The following is a 15,730-nucleotide window of genomic DNA, read 5'->3' as shown; positions in this document are numbered from 1 at the left end:
AGGACGACGACACTGAAGCCTGAAGTAAGATGAGACAATACTCCAGAGTTTTTACTAGATACACTACGGCAATCAACATCAGTCCATGGGAACGTTCCAACAGGTCCGCCAGTGGTCTCAGCCCAGCTCAGAGTCCCTGCGACTGAGCGAGCCGTTGGGCTGTTTCAGCCCGTCGATAAACCTGCAGGTGCTCTTTCAGGTGAAGGAAGAGGGGGCATCGCCGACTTCCTGCCAGTTCAGGAAATCACCTAATTGCTGATGCATTTATCACACCTGCATCCTTGTCTTAGTGGATACTTCAGGTTTATATAAAAATGTTTCAAGTGAAAACGCATCGGCTTTGCATTTTTATATTTTTTTAAAGTTTTGTGTTTACAAGGCAACATTTTGAAAGTGACGTCTGTTTACACGGAAACGGCAAAAACACTGAAAACTATGTAGCTTTGATGTTGGGCCACTCGTAGATGCTGCCGGTTGCTTCTGTAACGAAACCACACACACCTGCATACAGAGAACAGCACGCTACAGATATTAACAACAGGAGAACACGGACACTCATATGGCCAGACCACCACGTCAGACTGTTACTACGGCAACTGTCAACTCCAAACTACCAAGTCCAGGAGAACCAGGACCAGGACCAGGAGAATCTGGACTGGGAGTCCTGACACTCTGGAGGAAAACATTGTTACTGTCTGCCTACTGAGATGCACAGAAGAACTGTTCACTATGACCATGGTGTGTTTGCACAGTGGCAACGTTTCCGCCATCTACTTGGAGACGGAGCTTCAGTGTTTTCAAAAAGTGTTGCTTTCTGTTGTTCTTACACGAACCAAGCCTGAGTTTTGTTGTTGTTTTTTTTTGTTTTTTTTCCGTAAAGTACCATCTTAGGAGTTGGTCTCAAAAAGTCCTATTTTCAGTGGCTTCGAGTGCAGTTGTCGCCCAAACCACAACCAAGGCTTGGTGGCTGAAATCCTTGTTTTAGAAATGTGCCTTTAGGAGTACAGGCAGAAAAGTTGAACATCCTGGAACTTTAGATGCGCAACAAACCACTGAAGGTCAAACCAAAAGAGCTTTGAAGCAACCAGCAATCATCATCATGCCGATTAATCACGTCTGCAGCGAGAGAATCAAACAACAGCAAACCATCTACCTTCCACGGCGCTTTATCAAACTGATGCTCTCCAGGAGCTGGAACCAATCCCAACTGATTACAGGCCAATAGACAGGCTGGACAGGTTGTAAGTCCATCACACACACACACACACACACACACACACACACACACAGATGGACAATTACACACACAGTCACACCCATAGACACCGATAAGTCTCCAATGCATGTATCCAGACCGTGGACGGACACCGCAGTAAAGACATAAAACCTAAAAACCCAGCCCACAGGTGGAAGCGCTCATCACCGCCATGCGGCCCGAAACGCAAACTGCTGAAATGTGTTTTCAACAGTGACACTTGAATCCTGCTCCGTTTCACAGGCCTCACCAACTCCCCTTCCACAATATCCTCTTGCACAAAGCAGATAAAGGTCAGCGGGACGTCTCCTCTTACACCCGGCCTCATGCGGCACACACTGATACCGGAGACAACCGGGTCCCGAGGAAGCCCCACGCCAGCCTGCGTCTGTCAGGTGTCCTCGCGGGACAGCGCACGTCGGTCCTGTCCTACATCTCCTCACAGGAAGAAGAAAGAAAAAAAACTGTGACACTACGTCGACGGTTGTTGACACCAGTGCAAGCTGTTCACTTCCTGTGCAACCAGAATGGAAAGGCAAGGCAGGTTTATTTATACTGCAGCAGTCAGACACAAGGGAATTCAACAAGCTTTGCCAGATCTTTCAAAAACATTGAAATAAAGCATCAGAGAACGCGGAAATTATGTCTGAAGTCTGTGAGTCTTAAAAAAAAGGACAGATGGATTAAAGTAAAATGACATAAACAAGACAATAAATGTAAACTATAGGGACGTATCGATGCATCGCGAGACAGTTAAAAAAACATACCAACGGGACGAACTGAATCGGAATTTAAAAAAGTGAATCTAGTTTTTTTAGTGTTTCCTTGATAAACGTCCAACGTCAACACATGTTCGACAGGATGACCGGTGTAGACGATGGCAAAGTTCTGACTGCGCTCGGCGGATTTGGAAATACAGGGAGCTAGCTCCTCCAGTTTCAAATCAGGCGGCTGGTAGCATTTTGGCTTGCCCATATCGGAAAATAGAAACAGTGAGGAAAAGAACAAGACAAGGCCAAATAATTAGCCAGTGATTGTTTATGAGGAGATTTTCTTCATAGTTTATTTTATGTGAGATTTGTCTCAAACTTCAAGTTAATCTTTGTGTAGACAAAAGTTCAGTCAGTTACTGTATCTACCTCAGGACTAAAAAGAAGTTCAATTTGAAACAAAACTGACATGAAGACAAGAAAATAAGAGTATGAGATTAAACTGAAATAAAAATATTTCAGTCAAAAGTCTGGAAAATTATTTTGTTTAAAAAAAAAAACTGCATTGTTGGAATAAGTATCGTGAATCACATCGAATTGGGAGCTTATTGAATCGTTACTTCCCTAATATGTAGCCTTTAAGAAACTATTAGTTTAATAAACAGCCACAACAGCTACAGACAATGCTAGCAATAAGTGCTAAACTACAGCTATTGATCGTGACGCCAAAATAAAACTGAAGAGCCAAGATAAATTTTAAGCTCCTGTGAACAGAGCAGTGCTGGTTGAATGCCATGAATGTCCTCGTGATAACTCCAAGGCAGCAGCATCAGCAACGCGGTGGCCAACATGTCAGCCTTGTGGAAATACTTCAAAATGAGAAGCAAAAACAGTCCAATGGCCACAATGTACTACTGTCAATACCAGCGATTGAGGAGGGGAAGCATTAGAGCTTCAGTCAACACAACCAGTTTGACACAACATCCACAAAGTAGCACCCGGCAGTGTTTGGTTCAAGTCCAACTGAAGGTTTAAGCTTAGCGATGCAACATCTACGAGAGAGGAGCTTCAATTGTTCCATATAAAGACTGAAGTCACATGACTTTTATAGCTTTTTGGGTTCGCTGTGCGTCCTGCTGTCCTGACATTATATTTCAGACACTATGTTACTGTGGCTGCACAACAAAGCGTGTGACAAAGAGCAAGACCAAGAATAACAAAAAGTGTCCAGGATGAGTTTTACTACAGGTGTCTGGAGCTCCGACATTTGGCCCGAATCACTGCTGCGCCTCACGGCGCTGCAGCTTCAACCTCAGATATTTAGAAACTTTCACAGGGGTTGTGCCGTTCGCTCTCCTGGCGGACGGCCCGGATGGCGCCTCCTGCTACCAAATACTTGTGGCACCCAGAGTGGCCCCTGGACCACCCGGCCCCCTCTGGTCCCGTTTACACTACGTTTCAGATGAAAACAGTCATTCTGGTGTTTCTGTTGGAGTGCATACGCAGTATTTCAGCCTTTCACAAGCAGACAGAGTTTTAACATTACCGTTTCCAGAAAGTGGCATTTTCAGTGGCTCTGAGCAGCACTGTCATGTAAACAGAGGTGAAAAACACAAGGAACATTCTGCATTTTTACTTGAAATCTATCAGGCTTTCCAAGACAGGCCTCACCCGACAGCTTGTACTGGGACCACAGAGAACTGGAGTCTGCCGAGAGGACGGGACTCCAGCCACATTTCTCCACCCATCCATCCGACTGCTGAAGCCCACTGCATCGGCCTCGTTCTGGCCCTCACACCGCTGGCCAGTATGCTCAGCCATGTTTTGTCCCGTCTTTTGTCGTCCTCTTCTTGTAGGTTTGTGGATGTGTGGCTCTGTTTTTCCACCCCACACTGCCCTGTTATCCGTCTTTCTGGTCTGTCTCACGCTTTTTTCACTTTTACATAAAAAAAAAAGCCACGAATGATCACTTACTGCTCTGTAATCGAATTTCAGGAAGATGTGAAATTGAGGTGTCATGAGGAAGGAAAAAAATAGAGTCTGACACAGACTGCGGCTGACGCATAACTAGCGTGAGATTAGATGACGTAGCTCTGCGGTTTGAGTACAGTTTGTTTTTCCTTATGCTCGTCTGTGACAGACCTCGGAGATGCCTCGGGCTGATCGGGCTGATCCTTCTCAGTCTCAAGACGTGTTCGACCACGGCACCGGCTATTTCAACATCACTGGTTCGTTCAAGGAGGCAGCACGAGGACGTCTGACGCTGATCTCAAGAGTTCAGCAATTTGACCAAAACGCAATGGGGCATCTTCCACCAACTCCTGGACTGGTTAGAGGCCCGACTCGGGACATTTTCTCAACAGGAGCCAACCAATGATCTGCCCATTTTAGCCACTGAGAGTATCCAACAGTTTCAAGACATCAGTGTTCCCAGTTATTTTACACTAATAAAATGTAGGAAAGGGGAGTTTTTCTGATGTCCTTATCCAGTATCAGACGCTCCGACGCCTGTCATGACTCGCCCCAGTTAGCCCACAGGGGTGAAGAGCCGACGGCGCCCCTTACTGAACTGAGCCGTGTGCCTCAATGGTGAACTGATCACCTGTTGGTGAAAAACAACAATGACTCAATCATTTCCCGTGGCGTGCCTTGTTGATTCGTTCACGCTTGACGGATATGTTGGCAAGCTAAAGCTAAGCTAACCTAGCTTAAATAAGCAGATTTGAAACCCTGCATGTTAGCCATCCAGCAGCCGAAAGTAGCAACGTGATCTCCTGTAGAGTTGGAGATGGTTTTATCAAGTAAATCACGCCGTCACAATACTGCCATTTTAAGCACTTAGAGGCTTAAAACCTTTACTGGCAAGGATTTTTTTTCCTGTTTACACAACTGTGAGCAAGCTTTTTCTTCTACTTTTTAAATCACTTGTTCTCCAATGTGCTGCCCCAACTTTTAAAAAAATATCTAATCGGCCCACATATTGGTTATCGGGATCTTTAAATTAGTATCTGCATTAGCACGTCCATAAAATCCACATGTGCCGGGTTCTACTTCTGAACACCTGAGATGAGGGGGAACAAAGAGCTGGGTGAGCAGGGATGGCTGGAGCTTTCTGTCTCTGACTATTGTTCTTGTCTGAGGCTCTTATCCGTCCATTCTGCTTTTGGTTTACCACATCCAGAGTGGCATTTGGGCTGGCCCCATGGAGTGCGAATCCAGTCATGTCTGGATGAAAATCATCCTGTTGAAAGTAGTTTTTACATCTTCCGAAGGTACTTTCAATAAATGTTACGCCATGAGCAAAAGAAGTCTGGTAAAGGACTACTTCCTTTCTCCGCATGGTTGGAGTAGGACCAGAAAAAAAACACCTCTTCTCCAGCAGGAGGCCAAAATCTGTTCAATAGAATTTTTAGTCAGGTTTCCTTGGGAGAATATCAGATTGGAGTATATGGATGATAACTCTCATGTTACTAAGCCTGTGGATAGGATCACTGCCAACAGCTCCGTCAGCTCCATGACAGGTCGGCATTACACCGACATTAGCTGTGTTTACAGGAGCACAAATATTGAGTAAGAAATCTAATTCAAATAAAGAGGGGTGGGTTATGGCGGACTTTATTTAGAATGGAATGCATTTCCAACCTTGTTTAGATCGTGTCTCCCTGGATGGGGTTAAATTACCCTCACTGTTGATAACACACTGAAAAAAATACAAATTCTGAGGCAAAGCATGTCAAGTTAACTCAGCTTAAAACATATTTCCTTGCCTTTTCCTGGTCAGACTCTGACCGGGGACGGTGTTTCTTGGCTGTTTCGGCTTCAAAAGCAACACAACAAGCGCACTAATTCATTTCAACAAATTCATCTTCAGTACTCGGGAGATTCCAAGTAAAGCTGTGTGTGTTTGCCACAAACAGCCAGCATCCCAGTGCCCAGCATTAGAGGTGTGAAGTGCTGACTGAAGCAGATCGTTCATACAAACCCACACATCAGTCCGATCACTTTATTCAGCATTCTGGTTAATCTGGCGCTTCAATCTGAAACAATTCAATCAGACTCAACGCGGCCATCAACGTAGAGAATTAAAAAACATCAAATGCCATCTTATCACCATCCTGCCATCAGCAGCTCATGTTCACATCCAGTTAGCTTAAAATGCGTAAAATGAAGAATAACTGCCGCTAATGTCACCAGACGCATGGCGCTGGGTCCCCGTGCAGACGCGGTAGGGGTAACGGATCATCTGCCCCACCCCCCGGCGCTGCCTCCAGTTGGTCTGCTCCTGTTTGCAATTGTTACGTTAGATTGGGAGACAGCGCCACATTATGGCACCAAACGCTCCCAACACACCTTTTACTTTAATTAACCATGTTTTAGAAACGTTCCACTGCGAGACTTTCCCGTAATTCACACAGCAATCCTGAAACTCTGCATTTCGTTGCTGATTTTAATTTACAGTGTTGAGATCCAACAAAGTCACATGCTCTTATTGCCGTATTAAAATATCAGCTTTTCCTTTTCCACGGCTTATCAAACTGTATCGAGAAATATTTTATGCGGCATGTTTTTCAATAAAACCTGACACTGCCTTCAGCCCGTCTCAGGAAACATCATTTCACTGACATTACAGGGAACTTTACTCACATCATTTCATCAGTATTTTGTGTGTTTTGGCAGTGCTATCAGTTCTTTTTATCATTTTTTTAAATTATGTAATCACAGTTTGGATGTAGTAATGCTTTCCCTTTTAAGTTAAGATTTTCCAAGCCGGTTTCAACTATTGGCTGCATTGTGACACTTGGGTAGTACCCGCATTACAAAAAAAAAGGAAAACTAAAACAAATACCTTAATCTAATTAGTGTGTGAATTCTAACTTTGGCGAAACACAGTCTGCATGACCAGCCTTTTCCTTCCTGCACTGATACTCTTATCTGGGACTGGTACATTGTGTCATTGACTTGAGCTTCACAAGGTTGGCAAGTGGCCCTCCTGGGTGTGTGTGTGTTGAAGTGTGTGTGTGTGTGTGTAGAGTGTGTGAGTGTGTGTTCACCCCTCCCCCACACCGCCCATGGCTTTGGAGCAACCAGCTGCACGGCACTCTAGTAAGCTTTCAGTCAGGAACCGACACAAAGGTGGGGAACGTATCCGAACGCCGGGGGAACTTCGCCACACTGTCAAGGCGCCGAACATAACAGGTTAGACTGCAGGCAGCAGTGAGTTCACGGCTGATGTGGGGCTGCGAGTCAAAAACACACCTGACTGGAGCAACTCCTGCAACTGTTGGACGAAAAGCTCAAAAAGTCACAGCGTCACGCAAACCCAACTTACTGCAGCGGCAACAATGTGGAAATATGGGGAAAGGTTTTCAGCTGCAGCTCAGTTGACGTAACATGGTCATCTGTCCAGTGGAAAGTTAATGGGTTGCAGGTTCAATTCCCCATGTGTCCACATGCTTCAGTGTCTCTGGGCAAGACACTGCACCCCCAAACTGCTCCGCTGGACGTACAGGGTGCATCCACTGCTTTCAAAGAACTCCATTTTATTCTAAAACAAACTACTCTAAAAAACTTTGTTGTAGTAAAAAAAATTACAATTTTAGTTGGATTTAAAAAACTAAATGTTATGAACGGAACTGGGTTAAATACAGTCACTAAAGTGGTTTAGCTAACAGGAAGGAAACACTCACACACACACACACCACGCACGAGGACACGCGCGTCCTAACTCACGCGCCGGAGCGCTGCCCATCCCCCACCCGCCACCGAAAATATCATAATAAACAGCAGAAACGGCGCGTGAGCCCGCCAAAGTTAGCGCCCGCGCGCACGGGGCGTCCGCGGAGGACGAGCGAGGGGCGACAGGGCGGCGAAGACTGACCGGAAAGCTCCGAGAGGGGCTGGCCGCCTGCTCCGCGCTCCTGCTCCGGGATCCGGTCCTCCTCCGCCTCCTCCACCGCGGCGCTCCTCTAGCTCTGAGTCAACTTCATGCCGGCCCGCAGAGCCGGCCGAGCGAGCGGCGCAAGGAATCCCCGGGGAGCCAGCGGCGCTGGGGACGCGGGCATGTGTGGAGGTGGGTCCCCTGGAAGGCGAGCCCCGAGTACAGTAGAGAGGGAGGGAGAGAGGGAGCCCGGGGTCTGGAGCGAGCGCACCGCCAAACGGCTCAGCAGCAGCCAGCAGCTCCGCTTCAGACTGAGCCACGGCGCGGCTGACCCGCCACGAGAAAATGGGCCAGGCCTGAGCCGCGCTCTGCAGGAAGCCCGCGCCGCGCCGCGCGCTCCGCGCACATAAACATCACAACGAGTGTCGCAGTGTGCAGAAGCCTCGCCGGAACCTTTGTCAAGGTTCACGACAACCACAGCGTCGCGCATAAACAAATCACACACTTTACGCTCCTGTGCTATTTTTGGGGAGTTGCTGCTGTCCAGAGCTGCCAGAAACACACTAGAAATATGATTCTTTCTTTGTTGGGCTTTGTTGTTTTCGATGTTATGTAATTTCGTGTTGCTGCTCATTTTATGTTTGTCTTAACGGTGTAAATTACATAAGTGAAGAACACCAGTTTTTATTAGTATTATTAATGGAAAAACAGAAACAAATAAAGATTATATTAAAACATCGGTCAGGAACCTCCTCGCGTTAATTAGACAGCGTTTGTGCAACATTTCCTGCGACAACACTTCGTTTTTGAGTTCTTATTTAAGAAAACGTACACCCTTACACACCAACGTTTTGAAACCGATGTCTGTTTACGCAGCAACAGCAGAAACGCTGAGACCATGTAGCTTTCATGCTGGGCCACTAGAGGGTGCTGTTGGTTGTTTTTGTAATGAAATTACACACAACACACTGTCAACATTAACAACCAAAGTGTATAGACATTCGTATGGACAGATGACCCAGGAGAATGTGAACATTACCAGCAGACGTCGTTATTGTCCATCTACTGAGCACGTGCAGAAGAATCATCTGGATGGGCCGCGGCGCGCACAACCAATAACAGCGTTTCCAACATCTACGCAGAAATTTAACCCGGGCATTTTTCAGAAAGTTACGTTTTCCCATGTTTCCATGAGGATCCATTGGATCTTTCTCAAAAAGCTCCACCTTGCAAGCCATTTTCAAAAAGTTGTGTTTCCAGTGGCTCTGAGCACCGTTGTCGTGTGAACGGACGCCCAGAGCGCAACGGAAGATTTGCGTTTTCAGTTGAAATTCTTGTCGGTCAAATTTGTCTTTTATGCAGTGACAATAACAAAATGTTTAGTCGCCTTATCACAGTGACAGGTGTTTTTGATTTTTATAAAAACTGACCCAACCACAAAATACATCAAAGACATGATGGAAACACCAGAAAAAACTGACCTGAGATCATTTTTGAGAATCTTGGTTTCTCAAAATTACTCTTACTGTATATTTGTAACGGGAGGAGGAGCCTGAAGCGCTTATCGAAATGAAGCTTAAACTGGAAAAATCAGTCCTGCCACCATGACTCATTCATTCATTCTTTCATCCATTCATCCATCCATCCATTCATTCATTCATCCATTCATAGGCATTCTCCAGTCCACACGCAGACCGTTTTCGAGTTGTTCTATTCAGTCACGCTGCCTCCTGTGAGGAGAAATGTAAACAATGAGAAATAGACAGCTACTCATGCATGCATTAGCTGAAAGCATATGCTCGTCAACATGTGCGCGCACACACACACACACACACACACACACACACACACACACCAATCAGGCCAGCTGAGACAAAGACCCAAACACTTACAGACACAAAGCCCCGGGGCGCTGTGTAGTGCGAGCTGCGGCGTGGCAGAAGCAGGCGGGTGGAGGATGGGGGCGGACATGGGCAGATTCTCCTCACGTGGCCTCTCGGGTTCATCACTCTAAACGGCGAATGTGACTGTGATGATGACATTATTGTCTCTCTTTTTCTGCACCCCGCTCGTTTGCAGACGCTGGTTTGTTGGTGTTTTTTGGACGGAGTGCGGCCGTCCCCGCCGTAGTAAGTCTTTCGGTTTGCTGGCATTCATCCCTGCTGAATAGGGTGGGATGTGGAAGCAGCTCTGCTAGGGCAAGCTGTGAATTGAGGCGCTGCGGGGAGAAGCAGACCGCTATCAGGGTAATGACTCGCTGGGAAAAAAAACCCACAACAGAGCATCTATATGCAGCCCTGAGCCTGGCTGTGTTTTCTTCCCCTCCTCAGGCGCCTTGCCACCCATAACAACGGTAACGAGTGTGTGATGAAGAATGAAAAGTCAGGTTTTTTGCCGGTGCAGCACAGGAACTCAAACAGGGCTGATCTTTAAAGCAGCAAGTATTGACTCTTCAGTTATTGTGCACAAACAAAGAAAAGGAGAAGCATCCTGTGGACGCTTGATTACAGCAGCAGTCCACAACACAACCACCTTACCTGCAGCGCAGGTAACACAAAGACACTTCATGCTTATTGTATCACCAAAGAGCAGCCTGGACACTATGAGGCTGTTTGTTTCTTTTGTTTCCCGCGGTGGAATCGCAGTTGAGTCTTGACCTTGACTGTGGGGAACCTCGGAATAAATCCTGGACCTGGTGCAGAAACTGACCTTACCATGAAGCGATGCGACCCAAAGCGACCCGTGTGAAAGGCCGAAGCCACGAAGCTACGTTTAACAAAACAATATGAGAACGTTTTACTAAAGATGCACTTTTTTCTGTTCTTGCATTGATGAACCAGAGGAGTTCTGACGAACCAGTCGCAGGAGGAATGCCAACATGCAATTTAATCTTCCCGTCGTCTGGTCTCTTCCAGCACACGGCACCAGAGTCTTGTCTTCCAATTTAGCCAGAAGGTATTAGATGACAGCTCAGCGAACGCGGCAATAAGAATCACCTGGAGTGGAACAGTGTGAGTTACAACCTGTGACACCGGAACGCTCCTTTGGAGAAGGTGTTTTTCTTCAGCGTGTGGCTCATTTTCTGCAATCCTTGTCGTGTGCGGCCGAGAAAACCGGTAAACCTGCAGGAATCTGTCTCCGAACTGTGAAGCGTGAGGGAGACTTGGTGAAAATGATAAAATGATAGCTTTTTATGTGAAGGTGCCCACAGTGTTGAAGAATTTCAACAGAAGAGCTTATTATACACCCAGAAAGAATCAAAGGACTGACGTAACCAGGCTTGAAGTGCCCACATTTGTCCAAATTACAACATAAGGTAAGTTTTTGATTGGCTCTCTGGTTATAGGTGATGAATTGCACTTCATCTCGTCTTGATTATCCAGTCTTGTCTTGTCACATTTAATTCAATTTAATGCTTAAATTAGGCCCAAGCTGGAACATACTCAAGCTGCAATTGACTGAGAGCGGCCTGGAGGATTAAAGTCCTCTCCTGGTTTATATCCGTCCCTTTTTACTTTACATTTATATTTAAAGTCACCTTATACCTTATTTTGGGATAAAATGTTTGTGTCCCATAGTGATTGAGGCCAAGTGAAAATGCTAAACTTTTGTTGTTTTCTGCGCGTCTGTTTACACGACGACGGCGCCTCGGAGTCTCTGGAAACGCAGCCCTTTGAAAACAGCCTCCAGGACGGAACGGTTTCAAAACATTCCTGTGAATGGGGAAAGCCGAACTCGTCCTCGTCCTCCATGCAGACAGCAGACGCGCTGCTGCTGCTCATGTTTTGTTCGCTGCAGTTTTGTTGCAGAAAGAAGCGACAGCGCCAACCAATATGCTGACTGCGTCATGTTCAGTGTTTCTGCCGTTTCTGTGGAAACGGACGTCGTTTCCAGAACGTTGCCGTGTAAAAGTGAAACCTTTGTGAAACGATGCGTTTTCGCTTGAAACGTTGCAAACAGGGAATCTTATTTGGTGGAAAATTTCAACAAAAGGCCATTAAGTTCTCTTCTTCCCGCTCCCTTTCAAGTACCAATCGATTGATTCAGTATTTTATTCTGTTTAAATTGTATGTTTTTTGTCAAGTACTTGAAATAAATAAACTAAACCAAAGCTCATTTTGGTGATGAAGGTTGCAGATCCATGATCTATTTCAATAAGAGAAATAAGGGATAGCAGCTGTTGAAGCTACTATAACTGTCCCTCCTCTCCTCCTCTACCTCATTTAGCCATCTACGCAAACACACTTACACTCCTCCTTTGTCAACACTTCACCCGCTGCTCATTCAACAGCTGCAGCGGTGGCCTTAAAAAAAAAAAAAAAAAAAAAACACTGCAGCGTTTCTCCATATTCACTTCAAAGGACAAATCGTACTTCATTCCACCGCCGCCGTGTTTAGAGCCGTGACAATGACAAGGTCCCAGCAGAGCGTGGCTCCGCGGTGCGTCTTCTTCAGGCCAAGCGTGATGGATGTGCTCCACCTCTGGAGCCGTAACTCACCCTGGGTGGTGGGGACGGGAATAGCTCAATTGGCTGTTGCTGCTGAATGGAAAGAAATGTTTAACAGAGCAGGGATTGAGACAGATGAAAACGGATACTGCAGGTGTGTGTGTGTGTGTGTGTGTGTGTGTGTGTGTGTGTGTGTGTGTGTGTGTGTGTGTGTGTGTGTGTGTGTGTGTGTGTGTGTGTGCATTATCTTGGGTGTGTGGGGGGAAAAAAGCAAACAAAGAAAGTGTCCTCTGTGTGTGTCCATTTGTGTGAATGACACGAGGGGAAAGCCGAGCCGGCGTCTTCCGCCTCATCAGGCTGATAAGACAGAGGTAGGCTGGTGGGTTTTAATATGCTCATCGATCCCAGTTCACCTCGTTACACATTAACATTTACAGCGAGGAAATCCAGCTCAGACGGCTAAACACTCTCCCGAGCGGCGGCGAGATGAAAAGGAGTGAGCTGAGAGCGCGGAGGAGGAGGAGGAGGAGAAAACACAACTAATAAATCCCACAGCGTGCAAATAAACCCCACTTTAAAAAAAAAAAAAAAAACTATGGCGGTTGGGTAGACTGTTGTCTTCACCTGAAACTCTAAACGCAGATAAACTCATGGCGGCCGAGGGGGACGACGGGAGGATGTTGGAGAAACCCCGCTGAACGTCCAGACTGAGATAATTAAAAGACAGTTATGCAATAGGGAAGGCTGCAGCAGCTCCGTATGCCGGGGCGCGTCGGACTGGGACTGATGTTCCAGTGACGAGTAAAAATCCATGTGAGAAAATAAGAAACGAGAGGAAGAGCTGGACCGCGATACGGTAAACAGCAGGTAACGCCCGCAAATACTCTGCTATTCTCATTAACTGCTCGGTGTCTGATGCTAGCTTGTTGATTCCCTCTGCCACACAGTAGTGAGCAGCACACATCAGCCACAACATTATGACCACCTCATGAATACCTCATGAATACCTCACAAGCCTGTCAGGCCTGACCTGACACCGGGATCTTAGCAGCTGGTCCTTGGCCTCCTCTGGACCATGTGCCCTCTATGACCCCGTCTGTTATTTCCTTGGAGTAATTTTGATGTCAGCAGACCCTTGTAGTTTTGATCGGTTTCTGGAGCAGTCGTCAAGCCGTCGCCCTGTGGTCCTTACCAGACTCGGTCCAGTCACTGCTTCATTTTCCTGCTCGTAACACTTAAACTTTGAGGAGGAAATGGTCACTCGCTGCCTATTAAATCCTAACAGGTGCCATGAAAAAGGGGTAATCAGTCCCATTCCCTTCACCTTTCAGTCTTTATGAGCTTACTAGCAGTTGTTGTAGGCGTAGTCCTCTAAGCTCCATGTTCTCATAACAGTCTCCAATAAACTCACCTTCCCTTTAAAAGTCCGCTATGTCAATAGATCAACAAAATATAGGAACGATTGTAAAGGTTTGGAAAGTACCGTTCAGGAAAGGAGTTTGGAGATCAATCTTTTTGATGAGCTTAAGTTTTTTTTTCCTGGGACGACAGAAAACTTCTCACAGGACTAAAAAGGGACACCAGGGACAAAACTGTCCAGTTCCAGTCAGTTTATCAGTCACCATTTCCCTCTGCCGAGATGAGATAGAAGAAAGATCAGTGCTGGAATTAGACGAAACAAAGTGCCAGAGAGCTTCAAGTCCAGCCGACCCATCACCCCCTCCTCCTGGGCAGCCTTGAAACCTGATCAGTGGACACAGCAGACACAGGAGAAGTCCTCCTCTCCCCACACCAGCATCAACATCTGCAGGCCCCGTTCACATGATTATGTTTTCATGTGAAAATGCTAAACTTTCTGTGTCATTTTGGGGTCCCTTTAAACAACAGTGGTGCTAAGTTTCACTGAAAGTGCAACTTTTTGAAAACATACTCCCAAGGTGGAACTTTTTAAAAATGCTGTGACTCCGTCTCCTTGGAAACAGGAAAACGCAACTTTTTGAAAATGCTGGGGCTCCATGCAGACGACGGAGACGCCGCTGCACCTCGGCTGTCGTAAGCAGTTCTTCTGCATGTGCTCAGTTCAGCGCCCACTAGTGGCCCAACATTAAAACTTTCCATGTAAACAGACATGATTTTCAAAACGCTGAACTGAAAACACAAAACTTTTCCGTTTGCATTTAAAACGCTGTGTAAATAAAGCCTCAAACATCGAAATGTGGCCCACTTCACCACCTTCCCTCTCTCTTCATTTCAAGTTCACTGCCGGGACAAAACTCACTCCACGCCGCGTTCTAATTTTCCCCCCCGTTAGCCACGACGCCGAATGCATCGTGACACCGAGCTCCCCGTCCTCCACGGCTCAGGAACAGCTTCTGGCTCCTTCACAACCCGGCAGACAGATAAGAGCGTGCACAAAAGACTGAGTGCAGCTGGATGTGTGTCGGTCCAGGCCGTGAAGGTAATTATACACACAGCTGTGTTCAGGATGAACTGAGGCTGCACACACCCGCAGTTTCTCCTTCACACACACTTTATGATAAGAAATAGAAAAGCAGTATTGGCTCAGCAGGAGGAAGAGATGTTAAACCCTGACAGATGAAGAAGAAGAACAGAAGAATAGGTTGACAAAAATATTTCAGTCCACACAAAGCCGCCTCCAGAAATAAGTGTACAGGAACTGAAAAGAACCTTCCCAGGTTTAGCTTTGTTCGTGAGACGAGAGCTAATGAACAAGGAGTTGGATTAACGGTAACATGAAATGATGTCCTGCACTGTAAGCAGATGTTTAATGAGAACTTAATTTGTTAATGTTCAACTCGTCCTCCAAAGCTTCCTTAATGAATATCTGCAGGCCAGACGTTTGTTTTCAGGATGATGATCTTACAGAATTAATGTTTACCATGTGTTGACTCCAGCTTCCTAATTACTGTTGTACTTTAATTTCCAGCGTGGGAGCTGTCTGTGTCTGGGTGCAGGACTCCTCCGGGCTCCTGGTCCCTCTGTCCTTTTGTTGGGGATCTTCTTCTTGGCTGCAGGTGGGACACCATGTGACAGCGCCTCTCGCTTTCTGGGTCCCCCCGGGAGAGCTGGAGGAATGGGTGGAGGAGGTCTGGAGGTCTGGGGTTCTTCCTCAGACATTCACCTATATGTAGGCCCTCTTAACCATGGCAACATTTTCAGGTCAAAACACAAAACCCTTGTTGTGTTGTGGGTGTCCAGTCCAACGATAACAGCGCTTGGAGCCACAGAAAAGGCAACTTTTGAAAAAGATCAACCACACCTGGTCGTCTGTCCGAATGTCTGCGTTCTCTCATTGTTAACGTTTGTCGCATATTGTTCTCTGTGAGCATGTGTGTCTGGTTTCATTACAAAAACAACGGGCAGCACCCTCTAGTGGCCCGACATGAAAACTGCCATGTTGTCTGCGTTTCTGTCATTT

At 46.5% G+C, this 15,730-nt stretch overlaps 1 protein-coding gene and 1 long non-coding RNA gene across 2 annotated transcripts in view; both read right to left on the bottom strand.

Annotated features, from left to right (window-relative positions):
* tbl1xr1a (TBL1X/Y related 1a) overlaps window positions 1-8,154 on the bottom strand; it is a 47,483-nt gene extending 39,329 nt beyond the window's left edge. Inside the window, exon 1 of the mRNA XM_030083917.1 lies at window positions 7,844-8,154. The gene's annotated coding sequence lies outside the window, so the exon portion shown is untranslated. The remainder of the gene's footprint in view (window positions 1-7,843) is intronic.
* LOC115382260 (uncharacterized) overlaps window positions 1-15,730 on the bottom strand; it is a 425,955-nt gene that overhangs the window by 225,129 nt on the left and 185,096 nt on the right. The gene's annotated exons all lie outside the window — the stretch shown is intronic.

Source organism: Salarias fasciatus, chromosome 23, assembly GCF_902148845.1.
Source record: "Salarias fasciatus chromosome 23, fSalaFa1.1, whole genome shotgun sequence".
NCBI lineage: Eukaryota > Metazoa > Chordata > Actinopteri > Blenniiformes > Blenniidae > Salarias > Salarias fasciatus.
Note: the sequence above shows the minus strand (reverse complement) of the source record. Positions and strands in the feature narration are given on the sequence as shown.